Here is a 27,085-nt window from a genome sequence, read left to right on the forward strand (position 1 = left end):
GATAGGCTTCACACTGCGCCTAAAGCAGCATAAAATGTACCGAACCACCGTTACTTGTATACGGGGAAAAAATTGTTGCAAGTATTGCTTTAGGATATTTGTACCCAAGAATCACTCTACTTGAAAACACATGGGATTGCGAGGGTTCCAACCCAGGCCGTTACAATAGAAACTGTAGACTACCCTGACGCCACGAAGGTCGAACGCCGGGTCCTCTAGAATTTCGCCGGTGTTGAAAGCAAAGCAGTTGATGGCGCTACTTTGGTGAAAGTAGCGTTACTAAATAAAGGCTTTTAAAGTATCGGCACTCTTCTCTCTCATCGGGTATGTGCCGCCAGGATTTTCATTGGTCGGTCGGCACCACGTGATGTTTGTTTACATGTGGGCGCAGCCATTTTGTTTCTGGGCGCCCCTCCCTCCTCCCTCCCTCCCTCCCTCCCTCCCTCCCTCCCTCCCTCCCTCCCCCCCCCCCCCCCCTCTCTCTCTCTCTCTCTCTCTCTCTCTCTCTCTCTCTCTCTCTCTCCTCTCTCTCTCTCTCTCTCTCTCTCTCTCTCTCTCGCACGCACGCACGCACGCACGCACACGCACGAACAAAGGATTACCGAGCAGCTAAGAACGCGAGAAACAGGGGGGGAACAAAGGAGAGAAAAAAAATATACTTGGCGTAGACCGCACACTGCGCGTCAGATTGTTGTCGCGGCCGAAGCCGCGGTGCGCGTAACACACCCGCCTGGTTAGCGACGGAAACGCTCGATCGTGAACGGCGTTGCTGACAGAGCGGGTAGAAAGACTAAAAGAAACGGCGCCGAATCGAGATTCGCGAAGTAACTGGGGCGGAACGTCTGCTGGGTAATCGGTGGGGCGAATCCCAGCGTCTACACTGGGAAAGTGGGCGCGTACTCTATACGAGCGCCAATTTCAACAGTGCGGATACAACCGAAATGTCGGCGTTTTTTCTCTTTCATGTGCAACCCTTTTTTCCTCGGGCGGCTCGTTGCCCCAGTATGATGGGGGGCGTCGATAGATCTGCAGCCCGGTTTAGTCGCCTGCCACCCAGTTAGCGTCTGCCGTATATAGTCTGCTATATGTGTCGTCTGCTATCAGTCTTATTTGTCATTTTGGACTGCTCAGCACTGTTCCAGAACAGATCCGTTTTTTTTTGTTTTTTTTTGCCAATACATTTTATATTGCGGGAGCAGCCCTAGACTGCCCACAAACTTCTCAAAGTTGTTCTGTGCACGCAAACAAGACAGACCGTATGCCATCTGCTTTCATCATCATCAACAGCCCAGTAAGTACAGTGCAGGACGAAGGCCCCTCCCATCGACATAGTCCGCTATATAGGTGGCCAGGCAGTGGAAGTGGTAAGCGAATATATCTACTTAGGCCAAGTTGTGACCGCGGATCCCAACCATGAGGCAGATATAATGAGAAGGATAAAAACGAGGTGGAGTGTATTTTGTAGGCATTCTCAGATACTGAACGGTAGCCTACCATTGTCCCTGAAGAAGAAAATGTATGACAGCTGCATCTTACCGGTACTCACCTACGGGTCAGAAACTTGGAGGCTCACTAAGAGGGTTCAAACTTAAATTGAGGACGACTCAGCGAGCAATGGAAAGGAAGACGATAGGTGTAGAATTAAGGGACAAGAAGAGAGCGGAGTGGGTCAGGGAGCAAACTGGTTTTAAATACATATTAGTAGAAATTAAGAAAAAGAAATGGACGTGGGCAGGCATGTAATGCGCAGGCAAGATAACCGTTGGTCATTAAAGGTAACAGAGCGGATCCCTAGAGAAGGAAAACGTGGCAGGGGGCGGAAGAAAGTTAGATGGGCAGATGAGATGAAGATGTTTGCGGGGATAAATTGGTCGTAGTTAGTACAGGACCGGGATAATTGGAGATTAATGGGAGAGGCAAATTGCCTTGCAGTGGGAGTAGATGGGATGATGATGATGATATGCCTCCCCCCCCCCCTATGTAGTAAGCTTATTAGCCTCTAGTATGCTGAATAGTCTGCTGCTGATATGCTAGTCTGCTATGACAGTCCGCTATATATGATAGTTTGCTATGATAGTTTACTATGATAGTTTGCTATGATAGTGTGCTATACTGTGCTATGATAGTTTTCCATGACTCTACAACCTCCACGTCACACTTTGTGCCCTTTCAACTCTTCCCTCCCCATAGCAGACAGCTTGTGCAAATGCGAACGCGAACGCATCTAAGTTCGGATGCGAACGATTCTTGAAAGATCGAGAGGGAACTGCCATTCGAAGCGATGTTGCGATATTTACAGCGACATTAACTGATTTACTGTACCGTTGCCAGTGCGTAGGTTATAACGTCGCTTAGATGGGGGGCTAAAAATACATGCGCCCTCCAAAACGTCCCACAAATAATGCGAGTTTCGTTACAATGTATGCAAGATGGCGTGTAATTACTGCGAGTCCCGCGGTGCAGAAACGTGTATACAGGTTTTCTTTGAATACTGTTACCTACAGTTTCCCAGCCCGGCGCAGTTCTTGCAGTTGCCTCGAACAGTCGCACCGAGAACCGCTCTCTCCTCCCCAGTCCAATAACCACGTAACCAAAGGGCCCGTACCCGTGCGGAAAGCATATCGAAGAATGGGTTAGATGTGCGAGCAAACTACAGGGGACAGTTTGCCCGTATTCGCTTGCTTGCTTTTCCTAGCTTGCTTCTTAATTAACTGGGTACGAATTTTTGTGAAATTGCTGACGCGGAATCCTGAAGCTCCTTGCAGTCACGCCTGGATTTCCCCCCCAAGGTTTTGATTGCAGTATCGGACGAGTTAACTGCGAGCAACATTTTACGGCTGACAGAGAGCTGGTACTGAAAAAAAGGACATATTTCAGAGCTGCCCTTCGACATAAGTAGTAATTAATTCCATCCTAGCCCCAAAAGATGCCGTTTTCATTGGAACAACGTCCTCAACACTGACGCCCTTTCAAATTTCGCGCTTCACTACGTCAGCAGTGACGTCTTTAGCACGGGGACGCTTCACTACGACGCTCCCCCTTGAGTGCACTTCGAAGTGCGGAACCTTCATTCGAGTCCTTTAGGCTGGACTTTCCTGCGTTAGGCATATACCGTTCTATCGCCGCGGGTGAGAACACTTGAGACCGAACTAATACTCCCGTTTACCGCTGCCTTCGGTACTTCATTTTATCTTAATGTTGCACCGTTCGAGGGACGCAGACAGGAGGGGGTGTTTCTTCCACAAAAGTTGCTCCGCGAAAAGCAATTGCGTTTCAAAAGGTCCAGAAGGTCAGAATGTGGAGAAGTTGTCCCAGCGCTGCGCGAGTTCGATTACTTGCAACAGAACTTGCGCGACAACGCTTGCTCAATGCATGCAAGGCGCCCAATTCGGCGCCGTGCGAGCGAGACCCGGAATGCGCAATCTCAACGAACAGCGGAGACTCGCCTTGTGAAACGACCCCAACGACACGGGAGCCTTTACAATTCGGGGAAAGCCCCTCCTTGTTTTTATCTTTTTTTTTTAATTTTCCCGAAGCGCTCTCAACTTGGGTCATTGGCATGACCCGATGTGGCAGTTCATTTTGAATGCCGTGAACCCGCATTCGTGTTTCTTTTTTTCTTTTTTTCTCCTGCGTCAAAACCTCAACTCTAGGTTGCGTCACTCGACGATTTACCAAGAGAAGCCAACGACGCATACGACAAGATACACGACACGCAGATTTAGTGCGCAACTATAAGAGCGAAATGCGAGGCGTGAAGGCGGCATCACAATTGCGCTCTTTTGGAGATTCCCTGTTGCCATGGCTCAAACTTTGCGGCTGAGCTTTTATAGCGTGATAAAGAAACCCATCCTTCAAAATTATGTGAGCGCCCACTGTCGATAGTTTATCGATGTTTCTATATCGTAGTCTTCTTTCTATCTATACCTCTACTCAGATTTGACAATCGACATTTTGCTGTCGACAGTTGCGGATCAACTGAGACCTTGTGCGCGATGAGATGTGATGATGATGATGATGGTTGGTGTTTAATGGCGCAAGTCCAACGAGGGCAAAGAGCGCCAGAGAAGAAGATATTTAATGAAGAGATGTGATTGCCACAAAAAGGTAGGTATAGCGACGAGATGTGGCGAAGTCGTTCAGCAAGCCCAGACTATATGTACTCGAGGAGAGACGTATTCGATGAGATTACGGGAGAGACACATACCCGCGTTGCGGCGATGGCAGGGTCCGTGTCGGGCAGGCGTGTGCGCCTACGGAGTTGAGTCCTGCGGGGAAAAGGAACGCGGTTTAAACAAATGTGAAGAATGTATTCCGTTCGTTGCTATAGGCTTAGCTGTTAAGCACGAAAGAAATACTATTCAGAAACATGTTCGGCCTATCTGCGCATGTGCGCAGACAGGTTTCGCCCATCTAGTACTCCGCCCCGCTAAAGCTCTCTCGTAGAAATCTTTAATAGACCTGGAGAGCGCCCTATCCTGCACGGTAGCGCACATCGCAGAACAGGGCACGGAGCTCCGTGGAACAGGGCCTACAGAACCCGGAAGGCCGGCCGACGTCAATGCGCATGTGCAGGCTAGACCCGCGCCTTCACGCAGTGGCGGCGAACGGGTGCACGGTGCGCAGTATCGCAACCGGCGATTTTTCGTCGCCGGTTATAACAGTCAACTCTTTAAACTCAAATAAATAAGTACGCAGTCCAGTAATGGCAACTGTATACGAAGTGAACTCGCATTGGACAAGACTAGCACTTCGCCAAAAGCCGCTGATCGCACGGTTACATGTTCTATCTTCCATATCATCAATTACCTGTCATGGCATCTTCCAGTTACATTATCTATAGATATTCAATACCTTCCATAGAAAGGGACAGAAAAACCGAAACATAAAGCCACCACCACCACCACTACTACGGACCACGAAATCCACGATGATAGACATGAGAGAACAGCAAAATTGAAGCACAGTGGACCACGGCTGTTCCAGCCGTTGGAAACTTCAGCTCCTCAGACCTCCCCCGAACTCGACCTTCGATTGTACAGTGACCCCGCCGCCTTTTCGTTCACGCTTTCGTGCCGATGACGCGAAGCAAGAAAAGGCATACAATGCACTCTATCGTAGATGCAAGAAGACCGTTAAAGTAGAGCAAGGCCCAGGGGTCAGAAAAGCGACGCTGAAAGCAAGGAAAATAGCTTTGTTACCGCACAAAAGCACGCAGAAACTTTCTTTGTTCCTCGTGCACGCCACGCTTGAATAGAGAAAACTACAGGGCTAAGACAGGAAGGCGCTCCGCTCAAACTCCAAGCGGCGACAAGGTTACACAGCCTCGGTCATTCTCGATGAAAAAAAAGCGGCTCCACCCCACTTAAGTCTTCAGAAAGAGAAGAAAATCTCGATGCAAACGGCAGCGCTCATTGTCTCACTTTTTCCCGCGACCAAGTTGAGGCCCGTTATCACAACGTGCACAGCCGAGAAACGCTTGTCAAAGCGTTTCTGGCGGGAATTCCTTTGTTTGCGCGTGCCGTATAGGCAGCAAAGCCTTTTCGAAAGTCTCAATCGCCACTTTTTCTATCTGTGCACGATTTAAAAATACATTGTTCGGATAAAGACACTAGCGGCCACTCAACTGCGCGCATTTTTTTTTTTTTTTTTTTTTTTTTGAATTTCGCGCGCCGCTCGGCGAGTACCTTCTCGGCACGCGTTGACGCCCAAGAAATGAGGCGCATGCCGATGCCGTCGCGCCCTTGGCCGAAATGGCGCGCCTACGAGTTCCCCCTTCTCACGCCCTCCCTCCCTCCGCTTTTCTATTTCTCGGTCCCCTTATCTGCACATCGTAAAAATGATGTTTATTTGCACCCCGTGTTCCTCGTTCGCTCACGGCCGCGTGCTATATACACATACATTCCCGACACCGTTTATTAATAAACAAACCCGCAGCGTGCTTAGGGGATGCAGTTTCGGCGCGCTTTTTTCGGATACACATCTCTAAGCCTGCAGAAGACTATAGGAATCAGGACGGCAGCGAAGGTTAATAACTTCCAGCGTTAGAAATTCCTTAGAACGAAGCAAAAGTAACCATTCTGCATTTGTATTTGAATTCGGCGCAAAATATGCGGAAATAAATTTGTATGGTTCGAAATTAGGCAGCTGATTATTCTTAATGAGAGTATCACCTTTGAAGACCTGCTTGCTTACCATGGTGTTACGCGCCGGTGTATATGCTTTCTCTACAATTTTCCCATCTTTGGTTAAGCAAGCTTCCTGTGGCGACTTTAGTTGATAATTATCTCATCACTCGGAGTGAACAGCGCCAGAGTGTGCAAATAAATAAATAAATAAATAAATAAATAAATAAATAAATAAATAAATAAATAAATAAATAAATAAATAAATAAATAAATAAATAAATAAATAAATTTGCGGAGTATTCTTGAATCCCTGGTTTGGGTTAGCGAGAAAAAGAGATGGGGATGCAATACGAATACAGCATACCATACAGTAATTAAATTTATATTCCTGCTGGTTTCACGCACGGTATGAGTGTCTACAAAGGGACAAGTCGTCTTCATGTGGGGGCGCTGTCCGAAAGGTTCCCACAGGTAGGAAAAAAATCACACATACAAATACACAACTGGGTTTTGTAGTGCGCGTGCCTGAGTGTTTGCTGTCGTATTTTTTTCTCGCGCTGCTCGGCCAAAGTGGCGGTATATCTTTCGAATTGTTTTGTTTTTCCTCACCATGTCAATTTATTTTTACTGCGTAAAATGATGTGTTTAACCTGCCTGTGCTTGCATACAAATACAAACGGCAAGACACAGGTTCTTAAAAACTTAAAAAACAAACTTAAAAAAAAAACTTGGCCGCTCCGGTTCAGCGGGAGATTACAACACGAATAAAAAAATAACTCAAAAATATTCGTTCCAAGTTTCCCCAATTTGGCAAAGATTGCCAAAAGTTCTTATTCTAGATTTCTAGAGCCCCAAAATGAACGCCTAATACATGCAGTTTCCCTGTAGATTTCATTCGCGCTAAAAATTTCTCAACGCTTTAGGAAACCGTGCCAAATTGAAACGAGCGACTTATGGAGCGCATCTTTCAAGATGATTTATTTTGTTTCGTTCACTATTGTTGCAATTTTTTTTTTCACAGCCGCGTGAATTTTCGACATTTTACGCAGCCAAGCATCGCTTCGCTGCGTGCGGCGGAACCCCCCTCCCCCATTCCCCGCCCAACTCGTTCTCGCTTATCGAGGTCACGGAGGCAATACCGAACAAGGCGCACAAAGGATGTATATCAAGGGCGGATTGAATGCGGACGCAGCGGCAGCAGCAGCAGCGGGAACGAAAATAGGGTGGCGAATACAACAATGGGCGTTTAGTACTAATAATGAACAAAGAAAACAGCGGGGCATCCTTCCACGTCCGAATGTTGTACTTTTTTTATTATTAAAAAACTGTAAGGGCCTTGTTTACGGAAAAGGAAAATAAGCAAGAAACGAGGATGAACGGGGGCGCAGCCTTTCTTGGCCAGCGCGGTTCAAGGTCTAGTTCATTTGTCGGTCACGCCGACTGCGCGATGGGAGAAGAAGAAAAGCAGGAAAGAAGATGGGCGTACGGCACAATGCGCATGCGTGGGAATGGGGGAATAAAGAGACACGCAGCGGGAAAGGAACAAAACGAGAGAAATTCGCGTTGTGGGTGAACGTACACACCGAGGCAACGACGGAGACTGGAAGAGGCGAGCCACGCGGAAAGAAGCGCACTAGGATAGACGCCACAGAAAAGCGAGCGTTGCGCGGAACCTGTGCGTAAGGGACGGTATCACTAGATTGATTGATTGATTGATTGTGGGGTTTAACGTGCCGACGCAACGCAGGCGATGAGGCGCGCCGTAGTGGAGGGCTCCGGATTAATTTTGACCACCTGGGGATCTTTATCGTGCGCCGAAATCTCGTACACAGTTTTTGCTTTTCGCCTCCATCAGAAAAGCGGCCGCCGCGGCCGGCGGTATCACTAGAGAAGCAGTAGAAACGTCTGATGTGTGCGCGCATGTTTGCTGCTATATTATATATATATATATATATATATATATATATATATATATATATATATAGAGAGAGAGAGAGAGAGAGAGAGAGAGAGAGATTATGAGGTTCGATGGGCCAGTTATATATAAAAATAGTGAGAGAAGTCGACTGCCACGTTTCCCCGTTTTTCTGTTGCGAACAGTTTCGGAGTTAGAAACTCCTGAAGAAGGAGTTTCTAACTCCGAAACCTCGGAAAACAAATGGTAGAATGTGGTAGGTCATTGAAACAGATAAAGAATTTGGAAAGACAGAAAGAAAGTGGAGAAAAAATGCCCGCCGGGTGGGATCCGAACACACGACCTCCAGAATACGCGTCTGGTGCGATGACCACTACGCTACCGGCGGGGCTGTTTTCCCCTCCACTTTCTGGGGTATTTATGTTAAGGTATTTTTGTTTCCTGCGCTTGGGGGTGGTAGCCAGCGCCACTCGGACTACTCGGGGTGAAGGGGACCTTTTTAACCCCCGGGCCGTGACTCGAGTGTTTTGCGACACGTCGAGAGTGGTCGACCAGCGTTGACCCCTCTTAAGCTCCCTATGGCACCAAGACTGCCAGAACAGAGGCCCTCGCTATGCATGTAGCGAAGAGAGAGAGACAGAGAGACAGAGATAGAGATAGAGATAGAGATAGAGATAGATAGATAGAGAGAGAGAGAGAGAGAGAGAGAGAGAGAGAGAGAGAGAGAGAGAGAGAGAGAGAGAGAGAGAGAGAGAGAGAGAGAGAGAGAGAGAGAGAGAGAGAGAGAGAGAGAGAGAGAGATGCAGGGAACAACGAAGCAAAAAGGGGATGAAATGGAGACCATGGCGAGAACGAGAATGCAAGGGCGAGAGGATAACGTTATCAAAATTGGGTCAGGCCCTGATTGGATTTCACCGACACGCAGGCCTCGACATAAGACGGCTCTCGGCATGCGTGAGCCATAGATCTCCCCTTTTCCGCTCTCTCCTTATGCAAGGGCATTCCATGCAACACTTACTAGGTGAAAGGAACAAAACAAAAAAAAAGGAAAGATACGAGCGGACGCTTGCGTAACCGATATATAGTCTCGACAGGACACGCGACACTCGGGGGCAAATCACGCCGGCTGCGAAGGCCGGACAGTTCCCGAAGCAGCGGTGTCCCGCCGTCTCGGCCGGTCGCCGTTTCTGTTTTGTTTTTGTTTTTCCCCTAGGCCGCATTCCTTTCCTCAAATGGGCGGCCTTTCCCGCGAGGGCGCTGCTGCGATTACTATATAATGCGACGCTCTATTCGCCGCACTGCACCGCCAGCGGTGGTTCGGACGGAGCATGCACACGCAGACTACCGTCTTTTTCCCAAATGTAGGTCGGACACGAATAGCGGTCAGTTCTGCGAAGCACAGAGTGTCGGAGCTGATCGGGGACGTAAGGCAGAAAGAAGAATTATCGAAGCTGGTAACGGTCAATGCCGGTGGACGCGGGCCCCTCCGTCGATGATTAACATTTTTTTTGTTTTATACAGGGTACAGGATTCTATGGTCGCCAGTATAAATCTCCCAGTAAAAGCTTCCCAGTAAAAGCTTCCCAGTAAAGGTTACCCAGTAAAGGTTACTCAGTAAAAGTTACCCAGTAAAAGTCACGATGTTCATTTAAAAAGTATACCGACAGACAGCCAGAGGCAGACGAACAAACAGACCCGAAATTGTCATGCATAATTTTATTACAAGAAAGCTACGTAGCTTAAGGGATCTTGTAGGTGTGGCGACCCACCACGGCTCTGCTCTACAGTGGGTGCTCTGGGCAACGCAAGGTAGCAAGTTCGACTGGCTACCACGGTGGCTACGCTTATGGTGGAGGAGAGGACCCAATGGAGACGATGCCCATCTCGAACGTTGAAGGCGGTGGTGTGGGCACCAAGACATGCACGCGCAGCGGGGTATTCCCGGTTCGTTTACTTTTTTTTGTTTTGTTGTAATAAGCGGCTTAATTCACACGCGATGCTTCCGCAGACGACAGCCGGCCAGCTGAACGGAAGGGTACAGGACACAAACGACCTTCTTCATAATTAAACAGCCGGCCTGCATGTTAATAAGTTCGGTACACACGGCCCAGCTGATTGGCCTGATTTCGTGTCAGCTTTTCTTCGGCCCAGCCGTGCGGCAGGGCAGCTGGACGAAGGGAAAGTGGGGTACCTAATGAAGGTCACCACGAGACCCGGAATGGTGTATGCTGTATAAACGGCACGGCGCTGCCACGCTGTACTGTCGGGTAGCTAGGCCACATGCCCGCATACGTGTTCTCCTCCTGATACGCAAAGTTCTAATTTGGCGCTCTTCGCGCTGAAGCTAGAGGTGCTAAAATACGAGGCGCGTCTTTGATCTTACTTCTGGAGTGAGAATGACATGTTTTATGTTCCAGAAAGTTGGCGAAATCACTCTTCGTCCTTATTGTAGTAAAATAATTCGGTCACACTTTAAAGTTAAGCTCTTGCTTTAACTGATTCGTGGTCCAAGACACTTAGCGTGGAATGTAGAATTTTGTTATCTACAAATGCAATCGTGATCCCGCTCACGGCGTTGGCGCGGTATCGCAAACCACGTTTTGGGATAGACAGTCCCGCACATGCAGACAAACGCCTAAAATTATTAGCATTTGAACAGCCCAACTTAACATTCTGCTTGCCTACACATTCTTCTACGAAGCAAGCACGTTTGCTGCGATTCCTCCCGTCAAGGAAATACAGCAGAGGCAGCCGATGATGAACTCGTGTCTCGTGGCCAACTGATCACGTGGCATAGCTCACGGAGGACGTACACCTCACGCAGCAGCTATGCTCCCGACTCTGATTTTATCGGCGAGAAGAGGCTCGTTCTCTATTTGCGCCTTTATACGCGACTAGTATGGGCAGAACAATCCCTTCAATCACCGCGTTGCTGGGCGGAAGACCGAGCAGTGGCGGATGGAGTTACTGGTCAAAAGCCGCAAAACCTCACTCGTTTCAAGGACTCAGTGCAGGTCGAAGAGATGCAACAGTCACGGACGTTTACAAGAACATAATGTGACCACTAGCCACTGGCGTTGCCTCGCAACTTCTTGCCATACAACAGCTAACGCTGCCAAAGATTCACTTGGCTCCGTTTCGCTAACTTCACTGCTGAACAACCATGCCTGCGGTGAAGCACGCTTTACAGACAAGCCTAACGGTTTTGACGCGGACTTCGTGGAACTCTGATGACAAACCGACGACGTCTCCCTTGTAACAGCCAGCGCTGTAATAAACTCAGCGTCTCCCTAGGGAAAAAATCGCAGCAAGTGTACGGGCACCGGCTACCGTATGACCCTTACTATAACGCTTTGTTGGACGAGTTAGTTCGTGGAAATCAAAAAATAAAAATAGCGCAAGGGACTCGTATATGTTTTGGAGGTGGTATCCTTTATCATTTACTGTTTTAAAACCACTCCACAAGCGATCCAACACCGAATACGTGGCACCGAACGGGTTGTTGCCGGCATGTTTTCACCGGACGGGTCGGCTCATAAGGCTGACGCTGATTTCTAACGGTTCCTCCACCTCTCAGGCGGCGCCTGCAAGCTGCCCAAAAGCGCGCCGCCACTCGGACATCCATCGGCCGCTTCGTCCTCCCGAAGCATGCGTGTACCACCGACGAAGTTTCAGCACAAGAAGGAATTTTAGAGGAGCTGAACTCGTAGCAAACGTAGCAAAACTTAGCAAAACAGGAAGAGGCTAGGTCGACCCCCAGCTCCTCCGTTTCCCCAGGCTTGGATCACTAGTGCAAGCTGAGCCATTTTTTTTTTCTACAGATATCCCAGCCTTCTCCAGGGCAGTAAAGAAAACTTCACTAAGCAGCGCACCCTACCCAAGCTGGCTAGGCGCGGCCGTGGCTGCGCAGTGCATAAACAAACGGTAGTGTATGCGTGAGTCAAAACGCCCGCAGCAGCAGCAGCAGCAGCCAGCCAGCGGCCGGAACACGGCCTCTTCCGCACCACTGCACACCTTCGAGCGCTACGAGGGTAGTAAGCACTTTTGGAGTGCCGTGCGCGAGAAAACGCCTCGACGAACAATAAAAAAAAAAAAAAGAGGAGAGGAAAGAACGCGTTTCTTGGCAGCCCCGAAACGGCAGCGCTATTCCCACGCAATCGAACCGAGACATCGTTAAAGAAAAGGCGGGCGGGGGCTGCGAAAGTTACCGCGCACAAGCGCGTGAGAAACGACGCTTTAGTTTAACGACGGGATCGATCGATAACTTGTCCTGTTTGCGTTCGGAAGCGAACTACCTGAAAGTGCTCCGAGGAAGTCGTTTGAAGTGCGCGCGCTTAGTCGAGCGAGTGGGCGCAGCAGCAGCTGCCGACGGTTGGCGACACTCTCGGCGACACTCAGAAACAGCACAAAGCGCCGTCTTCGCAGTCGCACGGCACACGCGTAGAAACAAGGCAAACGTGCGCGTGTTTAACGAGCGTAGTAACGAGAGCCGACTGATACTCCCGAAGGATGCAGTAAAAACGAGAACGAAACGACCGCAGGCCGGGCGCTCTCGGCGAGTCTCCAGCTGTGACTAATGCTTAGGCGACAGTGTTGTCTGTCCTGTTTTGTTTTTCAGCTTAGCAGACACCATGGGCCCGAAATTCTCCAGCCGCCTAAATTTTTTATCAGACGGGGAACGGAGGACTCTTGGTCGTAATGAAGAAGCGACTGGGCTTTTCTTACGGCGCAAGAGACGAGCCCGCCAACCAGAAGCGGACGCGAGGGGCGTATACTTTAAAATGCACGAGTAGACTTCATTTTATTACTGCAGGCGAACTAAAGGGTACGTAAGTACGCATACCATGGTGCCAGTACCACCCTCCACCTTCCCACACCCTGCATCACTCTTCCTGTCTATTAATAACATGTCAACTCGGCCACCACGTGTTCATTTGTGCAGAAATAAAAATTACACTGCAGTGTTATAAACCCTCTCATTTTTTGCTCCTTGGTAACGACAGTAAAATATGCTCTTGGGTTAGTTGGTGCATATTTTTTAAGAAAAAGAGCGCTAAAAACGCACGACAGAAGAAAAAAAAAAACGAAGAACGACGGGACAGATGCGCTGTCTCGTCGTTTTCTTTTTTTTTCTGTCGTGCGTTTTAGCGCTCTTTTTCTTGATAACGGCACTTTGTCAGGTTGTATAGACTCTGTTGCACATGCGCAGTAAGATGCTGTCAACTGCGCCAATCACACCCATCATCTTAATATATCTAAATTCATTCTATTCCATCTGAATCCCGGTATACATTTGTTTGCGCGTGTCTAGTGACCCCTGGGAACGTGGTATACATAATAGACTATCCTCCTAGCCGAATTTCACAACAGGGACTGTAGCAAAACAGCAAAAGAAAAAGGAAATATCGCGCCTGTTTCAACTGAGCCACACCGTAATTTTAGAACTGGCGCGGGAAATACCTGCCAGCCGTTTGACCTGTAGAGTTGCTGTATAAACTTCGCCATAGGGGAGATTTATACATTTGACCACAACTGCGACGGCATAGCGTGCATGTCGCTTGCAATGCGTGAACGTGATTCACACACACACACACAACGTACACATATATACACGGCTGCACAGCGGTGGCAGTCGAACCGCGGCGGCCTTGGCGACCGCAAGCAGAGTTAACACGGCTCACAGCGCTTCACTGGAGCGTCGTGTTAGGGTGGCTGTCCTCGCCAAACCCGCGGGGATACATCGAATGCCGCACACATCGAAGAGTACCGCGCCCTTCCGGTCGCGCGTAACGTACGCGCGTACACAACAGAGCACGCGCACAACAAGCGCCGTGACTTGCATCGGCCTGGATTCCTGGACGCCTAGGAAGGGGAACGTCGTGCCTGCGTGCGCGCAAGGTGGCTGCGGGTCGCGCACGGCAGCCTATGTCTGCCTCATCGAGGGAGAGAAGCACCCCGAGGTCGACACGGGGGTCGACCGCTATTCCAAGGGAGTGGAGATGCGTCTCGCGCAGCCGCAATTAACCCCTGCCGAGGTTGGGACCCGTCTTCCTCCGACTGAACGGAGCTTATAAGAGCAGCATCGGCGATTAACCCGCTGGTCGCTGAATTTTCGACTGCGCTGCCCGTTCCGTGAAGTCGTATACGCATTGATTTGCTGCCCATCGCGGCACTGAACGAGGACTGCCGGGTTGCTTCGACCCCAATCGTGTCGCTGCTTTTATAACGACGCTCCATCTTCCCAGGGGGATAATCACCTACGCCTGCGGACTTCAACAAAGTGGATGGGGTCGGCGATAGCACAGGCCTGCACGTGCTCGTGCTGATGTGTTTTATCGAAGATCCTCAGCTAGGAAACTGAGGTAATGATAGAGGCACGAACGAGAGAGCCCTGGTGTGGCGACAGTACATATTTTCACGCATACAAGATGACCCCGTATAGTTATTTTGCGGGTACCGTGTCTCACAAAATTTTCCTCTTATATCGGCTTGAATCGCCGGTCCTACGCGGTCAGTTTACTTTTTTCCGCAGCTGTACGTGTAACTGAGTTCTCCGGGCTGCGATTACAACACCCGGGAAATTTTTTATAACATCCTGTTTATCAGCGTGCGTTCGTCTACAACCTCCCCCCGGTCCAATGGCAAATCTTCGGCCTACTGGTTCAGACTTTTGCTGCGAAGCAAATAATAAAGCACCCTACTTCAATTGCGCAAAAAAGTAACGAAGACTGGAGACCGCTAGTTTTTTGCGCAATTGAAGTACAGCGTGGATTACCAACTCGTCCAAACCTATATACAGCCTACCACCCTAAGAGGTTCTTGCCACCCTAAACGAGGACGAGATGATGAAAGCATCAGTCGGGTCTTCCGTATACGGAAGGCCCGACGTATACGAGGGAGAGCGGCGTTTGCGTTTCGTCCCGACTTGCAACCATGACCCACTGCATTCACGTTACTCCAAAGAAGCAGGGGAGAGGCTGCCACTTCAGCTCGTTCTGAACTACCCGCCGCTTTTCTCGGAAGACGGCAGCGCAGACGCAAATACAGACTCAACATACTCGGGGTACGACAAATAATAGGACTCCGTTGTCTCGGTGCGCTGACTTCAGCATTTCTAATCCCCTTGTTTTTCTTTTTCGCAGCTCGCTTGTTACGAACAGGACATCAGCGTTCCCAGGTTGTACTCTGCGCGATACGCGTCGTGAAGTCGCCTCGCACGGTGCCGCAGCAGTGGCCGCCGAACAACCGATGCCACCACGCTGTCGGCATCGCGTCGTTCCCACGTCGTCGCCAGGCAGGGCTACCCAACGGCGCCGCCGCCGCAGTGCCGACCGCGTGGCCCGCACCGGCACCTACTCGATCAGATACAGGCACGCGCGGTCGTGCCGCGGTGCGTGCGTATACACGCGCCTGCTGGAAGCCTGCCAAGCCGCCGAGGAGGTCGAGGCGACGCAGTGCGAAACAGTGCGGCTACACGGATCGTTACGCGTGTCTGACACGGACACCGCGACGACCCGCGCTGTCACGTTACGAAACGACGCCGGCCGTGCGAAAGGGGGGGCCGCCCTGCCGCGTCGTATACCGAGAAGCTTCGTCCGTTCCTTGACCTCCGCGCTCCCGTGACGCCGGCGCTGCGAAGCGAGTTACGTTCACGGAAAATATTTAAACTGAAGCTGTTAGCGGCATGATCCTGTTCACGTCTCCTCCGCGTAGAGAGGAGGAGGACGGGGAAGGGGGGGGGGGTGTAAACTTTATGGCACCATGACTGAAGAGCCCGGTTGACCGGCTGCTACAGCTGGTCCACCTGGCCCAAAGAAGCAGGCCCACTGCTCGGGTGTAGGTGAGGGAATGCGAATGTAGGCGGGGGGTTTCGAATCATTCCAAACCATACAGCCCTGAACAATGTCCTGTGGTTCGCTTTGTTGAGCTTATTCATCATCATAATCTTAAGCCTGGTTGTGTACACTGCAGGACGAAAGCCTCCATCAAAGATCTCCAGCCACGCCTATCGAGGGCTATCTGAGTCCACGCTTTCCCCCGAAATTTTCGTAACTCATCGCTCCATCGAGTTATCAGCCGACCCCCATAGCGCTTGCGGTCTATTGGGAGCCACTCTGTTAAACAGATAATCTACCTGTTGTTCCTCATAGGCATAACATGACCCGCCCATGCCCATTTCCACCCCTTAATTCGAACCAGAAGGTCCTCCACCCTAGTCTGTTCCCTAATCCGTGCGGCGGTTTTCCTGCGCTTATTAGTCCAAGCCAAATCCAGAAAACAGTTCGTCCCTGGTAGCGTCAATCTGACCTTCAAGCTCAGCCAAGGTCAAGCCGGCACCTCATGCGGTTGCACAATTAAAATGTCGAATCACTCGTTACCAAGGGTAAGGATGTGGAGAGGAGGAAAGATTAAGGGCGCTTGTCATCAGAAAATGACATAAGGAGGCGCTGGCTGCATCCAAGTTCGCTGCGTGTTCGCCCCTACAGCACAGACTGTGCCGAGCAACGTCTGTGTTTTGTCTGGAGGTGAAATTGTGCGCGTGTTCTCTGCGCGTTCCCAGCGCAAACGTCGAGCTGTCGCTCGACAATCCAGGCAATGCGGTCCTTCACCGACCGCATGAGCATCGCTTTGTTTTTCCGCGCTGGCCACTCAATGCACGCAGGAGACGCAGGGAGTAGAACGGTACATACGGTCGAGCCCCTCCTTCTCCTCTGATGGATGCGCGGACACGCTTGCCTGCGCCCTGTCGTCTGCCTGCGCCGATGCCGACACGGAAGCTTTTACGCGAATCTTCCGCGAAGCAACTTCCGGGAGCGTGCACTTAGGATCAGCGACTTCCGATCAGCTTCCGCTCATCTGGGTTACTGCGGAGAGCGTGCTCGGGTAGGGGGGCGCGGAGCCGTCAGGTCAAAACACGGCATGACCACGTGGCACGGGGCTGGCCGACTTTTTACTCCGAATCAAAAGTAAATCGTACGTGAACAAGGGCGATGCTCTCTCTCTCTCTCTCTCTCTCTCTCTCTCTCTCTCTCTCTCTCTCTCTCTCTCTCTCTCTCTCTCTCTCTCTCTCTCTCTCTCTCTCTCTCTCTCTCGCATGAAAAGTGTGGAGATTAACTGAAGCTAACTGATTAACTGAACGCGTTAACGGGTTTCCAACACGACGGTTTAACATATCCAAGTTGCCGTCAAAACCAACAAAAAATTGATCCAGTCTACTGTGAAATTGGATGGCCAGCTAAGCTGAGGTGATACAGAATTTCCGGCAAGGGTAAGAACTCTTGACGGAAGTCGTGCTGCAACTATGGCCGTTTCTCGACGTCATTGAATCTCCACAGATGGTTCGGAAGGGGAGGTTAACGTATCCGTTCAGGCAGACAGTCTTTACACCCCCAGCACGCTTTGAAATTTTTGACGTCCCTGGCGTCCGGGATTCCGGACTAAACGCTGCCTCCCAATTAAAACGACAGAACAGAAGCAAAATTGGAAATGGAGAACGACAACTTGTAAAGTTGATGGAAGTGCAGTGCCAAATAAAAAAAAATTACAAACAAACGGACACCCACGAAGGCCTCGCGCTTTGGCATCGAACTCGGGAGCTTAGTTTTTGCACACGCATATTTGCTCGCAAGCATGAAAAATCCACGGAACACCTTGGCCATAAACAGCTTCGCTGTGAGCCGATTTCGCTTCGCGACGCTTTTTGAAGTACTGGCACAGCGGCAGGGGGTCGAACTGAGGCAATTTTCATAGCTACTGCACCGGTCAGTTGCAATGTCAATGCACTTCTTTCTACTGCAGGCCATTATATTATTCGGGATAGCAAACAAATGGGTGACATCTAATGAAAAATCTTCACATTGGTTTCCGCAGTGTATACATTCGTAGCATCGATTGTTAACCGAAAAGTAAACGGTCCCCATCAACAAGTAACTCAACCTCTCGGTGCGAGACGGCGACAGCTGTTTCGTCCTTTCACACGCTTTCCTTAAGGCGATTACGCCGGAAAAACAGGTCACCAGCATTTTCTTTTTCGTCACAATTTCTGTTCTCTCATTAGCTGTATTGTGGTGTCCGGAAGCAATGTTATAATGTCACCGAAGCGAGTCGTAAATGTTGTCTAATTATCTTACGAGATGAAGGTTACTCTACAGCCTTTAGAATGCAGTAAACCAGTCAAGAATCATGTCGCAGACACTTTGTGTTGTCGCTTTTCGAAATTGTGATGTTTTATTGATGCCGTGCTATTTTGTAATTAGCAAACGTTTATTTTGTACACCTGGAATTAGTGATATTTCTATGGCCTCTCCCTGATGTAATGTGTAGTGAACTCTCATATGAGACGTATTATTTTGTTCTCTGGCCGGGTAAAACCTTTTTCTTGAAGGTTTTCAATGACGCCAATTCTTGTATTCCTTGTATCGGCATCAACATGTTCGCACCTGCACGATCCTGTGTTAGCTGACGTCATACAGACGTCGCGGGGAAGTTGCTGGGGAGTGGCCACTACTACACGCGTTTTCTTTATTATCCCAATTATTTGTTCGAACTTCGGAGAAAATTTGATCTTGTTATCGGGACAAATCAGTCTTTTTAATAAAGCAAACTTTTATTTCGTCCTCATGCCACCCCCCTTAAAGGAGCCCTGAAAGGCATTTTGAGCACACTAAATGAAGTAGCGCAATCGTTAGATTGGGTCGTCAAGGTCGTCTGGGCCAAGTATTATACTTTTACGCGCAGCGGAAAGCTCACACTTTTGTTGCAAAGTTTGTCGCTTTTTTCTCACCCTTTCCTTCGTGTTTTTGGACGCCGCCATCTTCACATGTCTACATCATCGATTCCCAGATGTTCGTCATGAGCTAGACATCCTGCTATTGGGCGGCTTTTTCACGCACTTCCGGCAAAGAGATGAGTCGTCTGCTCAGCGTCGACTCGCCGGCTGATCTGCCAGCGTAGTGCCGGAGTGCTTGGACATTTTACGACAAACGAAACAAGTGTAAACAAACGCTTAACCGTTCGTATTGAATGCACCACGGCCATAACACGACATGGATATTCTCTTACCGGAGTACGTTCCATAAAGAAAGCGTTGAAGCCCCGTGGCACTTCTTTCGTGCAATCGCAGAGAACGCCCTGAGCCGAATGCCCGGGTTTGACGGATACATTTTTTTCCACTTCAAAACAATCCAGAGATGCGTTTCGAACGAACACAACGTCACAACATGCGTTGCAAGTCTGAACTGCGATTGACAGACGATGGGTTGCCTCCTCCTGCCCGTCGTAAATTCGGCACTCACCTCGCGCGCGGTTTACGGGGACGAACAGCAAGTCACTTAACTCTGGCGCGCAAGCCGAGATGGCTTTTAGCCACGCACACTGCACATACCCCATGCGAGGTTGAGTCGTACGTCGCTCGAGAAAGATAATCCAGACCATGGGAAGCACTATCCACCCGCAGAAGCACAACGTCGCATTTCATCGCGAAACAAAGGCGTCCACAACACACACACCATCGCCTCCTGTAATGCCAAACGCATCTCACACTTACTAATGAGAGTGAGTGGTACGTCTGCAGTGCCCACATGTCGCGAGGTGGGGCCCCGAGCTGAACCGGGATCACGCAACCGTAACTGACTTCTGGGGCGGTTTGTGCCTTGTTGCCAAGGCAACCGATGTTTGAGATCGTCAAAGAAAGGCGCTCGCTCCAGCGCTAGAAAGCTCAGAGCCGCGCTGAAGCATGTTTTGCCAACGTTGCCGCTCTCCGCCACGCGTCGCCCCAAGCTGAACTGGTCACATGATTGAAGCGTTTTGTGCACGGGTTCTGTATCGGTTTAAAATGTCCTTTTCACATGGCGCCGGCAGGAATTACCACCACCGCAAAATAAGACCCGGCACCAGCGGGGCCACATCTGATACGACGCTTTTTGGATAAACAGTGCGCGGTGCATGAAAGGGACCGAGCGCAAGATCCTCCCCAGCGGCTGTGAGTTCGCCGCCGATTAAAAGTCACGTGCTGCACTGCAGCAACGCACACCGCGAAAGGGCAAGGCCAGGCCATCGCACACATGCGGCCAGATTTTTCGTTCGCTTATCCATCCTTGAGCGGAGTGCGGAATTCATGGTGTCAACAAAACTTGCCCGTAGCAGACGGCAGTCGGAGGAGCGTAATGCGGAAGTACGTCACCGCTGACTAGCGCAGCATCATGGGAGGGAGTGCTCGCGCGCCGTCAACAGTTGAAAAGAGGAGGAAACGCGGCGCGACGATAATGCGCGGTTTTTGATTTACGATTTCTCAGCTAATACTGATCGCTTTAACAAAATTCTTGCGGGAGGAGATTGCTAATACATTGTCTTATTTGGTTACATGTACATCCATGCATCGGCGGAAGGTATTTCAGGACCCCTTTAAGACAAGAATGTGCAGTATTCGTCCGCGCGACATCTTCCCGCTCCGCAGCTTTGAGAGAGAAAAAAAAAAGGAACGCATCTCGCATCAACCCTTTCCCGTCGGCGCAAGCGCAACTTGTACGAAACCTCATCCGACCACGTCTTCGTCTATACCGGCACACAGCTTCCGGAACGACGTGGGCGTCGCTTCTCTTCCGCATCCTCATCCACCGACACGTACTCCACACGTCCCCACTTGCTGCCCGCGTGTCGGAGTGGCCGGCCGTTGCGAAGGCATTACGACACGCCGCGGCCGGTAGCCCCGTTTCCGAGCGGGCGCATGCACGGACACCTCTTGGGCTTCCGTGCGGCTCGCAACCGGACGGGACCGGGATAGAACAACATGCTCGGCGGCCTTTTTTCTTCCGCCTGGGCGAGGGACGCGTACGCAGTTCCGCACCGTTACGCGGGAAGCTTGAGGCAATGCGCGCGTATGCGTGCACGGTCAGCGCGCAGTAATCATCGGCGGGCTCGCAGTTAATAACGCCGCGCGTGCGCCCGAATCGCCGGGAACGACGCCGAGGAGTAAAGATTGTGGGAGACGGAACCTACCCGAGCTAATGATCCCGTTGCGCGTGCGAAGGGGCGCGCTTTTTTTTTTTTTTTTAATTTTCCCTGCACTGTGCGCGAAGCAAGACATCTCCCTATCTATCTCTATCCAGTAATGGGTTTCCCAGCAAGCATTAAGAGGGGGAACTTTAAAAGGCAGCACGTGATTTAGGACAAGACTAAACAGGGTCGGCGTCGGGCCTTACTGGACGAAGCTGCGAAATAATGAAGCTGTTCGCTTTTAGAACAACAACATAGCAACATTACGACAGCTATAACGTTGTCCGTTTGCGGCGCCCTACACAACTGGAATTCCGGAGATATAGGCGGACTACCCCCTACCGCGCGGATGCAGTCGTTGAGCGACATACAGCCATTCAATAAGAGGTTATTATTTAGTGGCTCTAGAGCGACAGGCGCTGGTGAGTTCACCCTACAGTTCATTACACACGCGGAGCGAAATACTGTGGAGGTTTCACAGCTCTCAGCTGATCCGCGTGTAACTCAGTGGAATCCTACAGAGGCCATCCGAAAGAATCCGACAATAGGCACCTTAGAAGGATTTTTCCGTCTTCCCGCGGCTGTGCATATGGAACCACCTTGGTGCACCGGCCTCTGCTGAATTCCGCACCGAGTTGGACATGGATTAGCTGATATATGAAGATAGCTTCCACAGTGCTGCGCACAGCTTGCAAAATGAACTGAGGAGCTGACGGTGAAACAAAAACGCTACGGTGCAAACCCAAAGTGCACCCAAATACCGTTTAAGGATCCCTACTACACACACCACCGACACTGACTTCTCATAATTTTAATTTATGTTTTACGCGCTAAAGCTACGCCTGGGCTATAGCTGCGGATTAATTGAGACTACCTGGTGAACCCTAAAGTGCGAAGAAACGCTAACATCCTTGCGCTGATTCTGCCTTAAACTAGTGCTAACTCTTCACCAGAACTTTGAAAATCTTTATAGTGTTTTCGGTGTAATTAGTAGTTAATGTTATCGCCCTTACGCCCTACATGTGACTCTTCACTACTGGCGAGATTCAACGCGAAGCGATGTTTTACCCTGCATGCTAAGCTGTGCCAGACAACTCTGGGGAACAATCAAGAACTCTCGAGCAGTTGGTCGCGAGCGAAAGTAACGCCGTGTGTCACGGAAAGCCGACGCAGCAGAGGCATTTCGGCGCAACGATTCCGGCGAACCCATTCGATCTCGAGTTATAACGTCGGTGGTCCCTAAGCGCAGCCGGCGTCCAACAATGGCATAGCGCAGCTTACGCCAGCCAGCGCGAGCACTAGTGAACGAACCGAACGGCACGGGGGGTCCGAAATCCAGTACAGTGGAGCGGCGCAGCCCATGCCTCAGAGCTCGGAATCGTTTTCTTCGCCGCGTGCCGGGAACTCGTTAGCAGGCGTTGCCCAGCACCTCGCTGAGACAATCGGACGATCGTGCGCGACGCCTGCAGCGACGGCTAGGTCGCACGCTCGCGCGTGCTGCCGCCGGGGGCCGCGGCTTGGAACGGGGTTGCGGAATGCGTGTCGCCCATTGTCGCCCGTAGCCGCAAACGAGCGCTGCTGCCGAGCCTGTTGCGCACTCCCGGGACAGCGGGAAGGGTCGGGGTGAAAAAAACGAAAAATTCATAGCGCATAAAAACAAGGACAGAGAAGAGAATTTTTCGTCTAAGCATCACCAACTAGCCCAGAAATCCGTACTCGTGAAAAAAACCTTTGTATTTTATGTTGCACGCACTTTCTTTTGGCCTTGCTCTCCAAGTACCAGAATTCGACGATCGAGGTCGAACACCGAGTATTCCGACATATGAGAACGTGTCCAAAGACCATCTCTTCCAGGAGGACTTTCAAGAAGATTATGGTTGCGAAGATTCCCAGATAATGAGCTATGCATTAATCGTAGCAACAAAAAAAAGTAAAAGAATAAGAAACGCGCATGTACCTAGACATCTCCATTGATTGATTGTGGGATATAACGCGCCGGCGCTTCACAGGCGATGAGGCGCGCCGTAGTGCAGGGCTCCGGATTAAATTTGACCACCTGGGGATCCTTAACGTGCGCCGAAATCTCGACCACAAGTGCGTTTTAACACGACAGTGTTTTATTCCTGGATACAGATTTCCCTGACGTAATATCCGTAAGGGAAGGGACGCCAGTACAACGAAGCAAGCGGCCTGTAAAGGGTGCACCCCGGCACACAGGGTCTTCTAGCGGGGAAGCAACCTTTAGTACTAAAGAATACGTCATATTTGGGGTCGTTCGTTCTCGGATTTTATATTTTAACAGGAAAGTTTTTTTATGCCAGGATACACCACGATTTCACTGACATCATATCCGTCACGGAAATGACGCCAGTACAACTTTGCCGAAGAGACCCGCCAGCAGGACGTCGCTCGCCAAGCACACCCACAAGACAGCCGCAAATCATGCTCAGCTGCAGATATCGCTGCACATTTCCCTTTCGCGTTTCAATGATTCCTATAACAGAGGAAACAACCAGTTTTTTTTTCTTTTCGCCTCCATACACCTTGTCATCTCAGCCGCTTGTCATAAAAGCCTTCTGTTCACCCTTCCCCTGTTGAAGTTTCAGTAGAGTTACAGTAGTTGAGCGTATTCAGAAAGTGTAGTAATCGCAGTTCCTTCTTGGATTCAGCCCCAAACATTGAAGCAAGGTACGATGCACCGAGTACCGCAGAAAATGTCGCCTCCAGCATAACAGTAAAGACTATAAGTTCTCAAGGCGAGGGGTGACACCTGTCTCCTTAGATGCATTATCTCATTTTGTTCCCATAGTTTTCGAGAGTGGGCGCAATCACTGGGGCCCGTAAATTCACGAACTAAGGGGGACAGTTATGACAATGTTTATATATATATATATATATATATATATATATATATATATATATATATATATATATATATATATATATATATATATATATATATATATATATAGAGAGAGAGAGAGAGAGAGAGAGAGAGAGAGAGAGAGAGGATAAACATCTTTAATTTGGAGCTTAATGGTGCAGGATGGTGCGAGCACCACCGGTGGGGGGCGTCCGCTAGTCCGGGATGCCCTGGTCCTTGCTGGCTGCTCGTGCCCTCTCTATCAGCATGCGCTGGGTCTAGAGGTCCGAGCTGGACAGCCGGTCCACCCACTGCTCGTACGTAGGACGGGGATTGGGTGTGAGGGATGGGGATTGTTGGCACTCCCAGACCAGATGGTACAGGGTGCCTGGTTGGGGGCAAAAGTTGCCGGTACTAAAATACTGGGTGGCGTAGATATGGTGGAGAAGGGTACAGTGCGGGTAAGAAAAGCACGCTCGTAACTTTTAAGGACCCTGTAACACTTTATTAAACCTTTTCTCGAAATCTTCAATGCTTGGAGAACGTAGCCATGCAACCAAAACATCCAGTACTTAGATTAGGGGTCACAAAGTACATCAGCCAAAAATTACTGCTCTACGCCCATCACGTAACTCAGAAACTTGATCAAGACATTTTTCTCTCTTTCCCGGGCTTGGCGTTCTTCGATCGACCGCTGGAATCAAGTCATTACAGCGGTGTAGCCGCTATTGGCCAGCTTTCCCTCAGTTTCAGCAATGACACCCGCCGCGGTGGCTCAGTGGTTAAGGCGTTGCGCTGCTGAGCACGAGGCCGCGGGTTCGATTCCCGGCCGCGGCGGCCGCATTTCTGATGGAGGCGAAAAGCAAAAACGCCCGTGTGTACGCAAGATTTCGGCGCACGTTAAAGATCCCCAGGTGGTCAAAATTAATCCGGAGCCCTCCACTACGGCGCGCCTCATCGCCTGCACTGCGTCGGCGCGTTAAAACCCTACAATCAATCAATCAGTTTCAGCGATGAACGCACTCGATAGCCACTTTGACAAGAAAGCCACAAAAACAAAGCAGGAACGGAAGACGTATCTGCTGCGACGAGCAGATCACGCAGGGCCGCTCCGTGCTGGCGATACCTATAGCTTTCACAATGCTTCCAGACGGGAAGGAAAGAGTGAAAGCGTTGCAGGGTCCCTTTAACCGAGATTATCCAATAAGGTGGTTGCTAGTGTCACCAGATAGGGTTACAGAGTATCGGCACTCTCTTATTGTTCCGTGCCGCCGCCATGATCACTAGTCAGTTCGCATCGCGTGACATTTGTTTACACTGCGACGGTTCATGGGCATTGCCATTTTGTTGCTTATGCGTTTTCTGTCGGTCAACTGTGGTAGTCTCAGCTTGTCCTCCCTGCTCTGCACGCGACTGGCGTCGTTCCGAACGCGCATCAAAGATAACGTGCTTCGCAGCATTTCAGCAGCAGAAGTCCGAAGATATACCGTGTTGCTGCGTCTTAGCATCGCCTCCTGTATTTTTAAAATTCCAAACGCATCAGCCCAGACTGGCCAACGAAGCCCTATACTTCTACTCCGGCCGCTCTCCCCCATTCGGTAGCCTTCCCAGTGCTTTAGTCACGTGACCAGCTCATCTTGGGAGACGCGTAGTGGAAAGCGGCACCGTTGGCAAAACGTGCCCCACCGCGGCTCTGAGTTTTCTAATGCTGGTGCGAGCGCCATTACCTTGGCAATCTCAAACATCGGTTGCCTTGGCAACCAGGCGCAAGCCGCTCTCGAGTTCAGTTACGGTCAGGTGATCCCGGTTCAGATCGGGGCCCCACCTTGCGACATGTGGGTACTGCAGGCGTGCCGCTCACTCCCATTGGGAAGCGCACGATGCGTTTGGCATCGTAAAATACAGGAGGCGATGGCACTCGGCAGTGTTTGGTCTTCGACCTCGTCAAATCCAGCGGTGAAGCGGCAGAAACGGCAATTCGGCAACAGTGATAAACACCAAAATGGCCGCCGTTGCTCACTAGCGTGTCCTCCATGCTTGCGTGCTTCAGTGACGGTACTCTGTAACCTATCTAGAGACAGTAGTGATTGCCACTTCGGGACCTTTTCCGGCCTACATAACTGTCTCGTACTCAAGAACGAAACAAGGCTCTCGAAAAAATTAACGTTTATTACAGCGAAGTTGTGCAAAACAATGGGACACAAGCGGAGAAGAAGCGGTCAGCAAAGTGGCACGCGCACTCGAGCGTCGGAGAAGCGAATGCCGCGGCGTTTGCTCTGTGCAGCACACGCGTTTATCTAGACATGCTTTCGTTTCTGGAAGCAGATTTAGATCGAGAACATGTTCGATCAAACAAGGAGAGTCTGCGATAGTGCATGCAAAGCGACACCCTTTCCCTATCAAAACAAGGATGTCGTGCGGCATACGAATGAACGAGGAAACACGCGCTTCGCTGAAAACACAAGATAAGATAGCCGGGCGTGGCCAAGCGCTGGTAACAAAACACGAGCAAACGAATCAAAACAATGTTTCCCCGTGATGCATTTACCGGCAAAAAAAGCCGGAAACTAATTACGCCCCTGACGCAGTGCAACATAAAGACGCGCACGTCTTTAAAACTTCAGGCACAACATTCTCGCTCCCTCCGGACATCCGAGTTCGCGTCGGCTTGAAATTACGGAGAAAATTCGCTAGTATTTTTTTAAACGGAGAATGCCTTTTTCGGGTACCGTCAAGAAACGACTAAACCAACATGACTGATTGATTATGGGGTTTAACGCGCCGACGCAACGCAGGCGATGAGGCCCGCCGTAGTGGAGGGTTCCGGGTTAATTTTGACCACCTGGGGATCTTTAACGTGCGCCGAAGTCTCGTACACGCGGGCATTTTTGCTTTTCGCCTCCATCAGAAAAGCGGCCGCCGCGGCCGGGAATCGAACCCGCGACCTTGCGCTCAGCTAAACCAACATGTTCCACGAAATTCAGTTAACGTAACTCGGCAAGCCAACACGACCCATAAAGCGCAGTCAAGCATTTTTGAGGAAAAAGCCTCTAATCTACAATCAACAAACTACAAGAAGCCACATCCATGTCTTGTATAGAGTGTCATCCCGGATTTTGTCATATTCGTGTCGCTTTCTGTTTTCGTTGGCCTTATTTGCCGATGCGTTTATTTCAAAGGCGCCGG

General features: G+C 50.3%; 1 protein-coding gene and 1 non-coding gene across 3 annotated transcripts in view; both read right to left on the bottom strand.

The window, feature by feature from the left end:
* LOC144147242 (uncharacterized) overlaps window positions 1-27,085 on the bottom strand; it is a 196,630-nt gene that overhangs the window by 62,344 nt on the left and 107,201 nt on the right. For both annotated transcript variants that reach the window (XM_077679322.1, XM_077679323.1), the window contains one exon: window positions 4,208-4,268. The gene's annotated coding sequence lies outside the window, so the exon portion shown is untranslated. The remainder of the gene's footprint in view (window positions 1-4,207; window positions 4,269-27,085) is intronic.
* Trnat-cgu (transfer RNA threonine (anticodon CGU)) lies at window positions 8,359-8,431 on the bottom strand. The gene has a single exon. It is a non-coding gene; the product is annotated as a tRNA-Thr (tRNA).

The sequence above is a fragment of the Haemaphysalis longicornis genome, unplaced genomic scaffold (genome assembly GCF_048455015.1).
Source record: "Haemaphysalis longicornis isolate Haplotype H1 unplaced genomic scaffold, Haemaphysalis longicornis Haplotype H1 scaffold_7, whole genome shotgun sequence".
Taxonomy (NCBI): Eukaryota; Metazoa; Arthropoda; class Arachnida; order Ixodida; family Ixodidae; genus Haemaphysalis; species Haemaphysalis longicornis.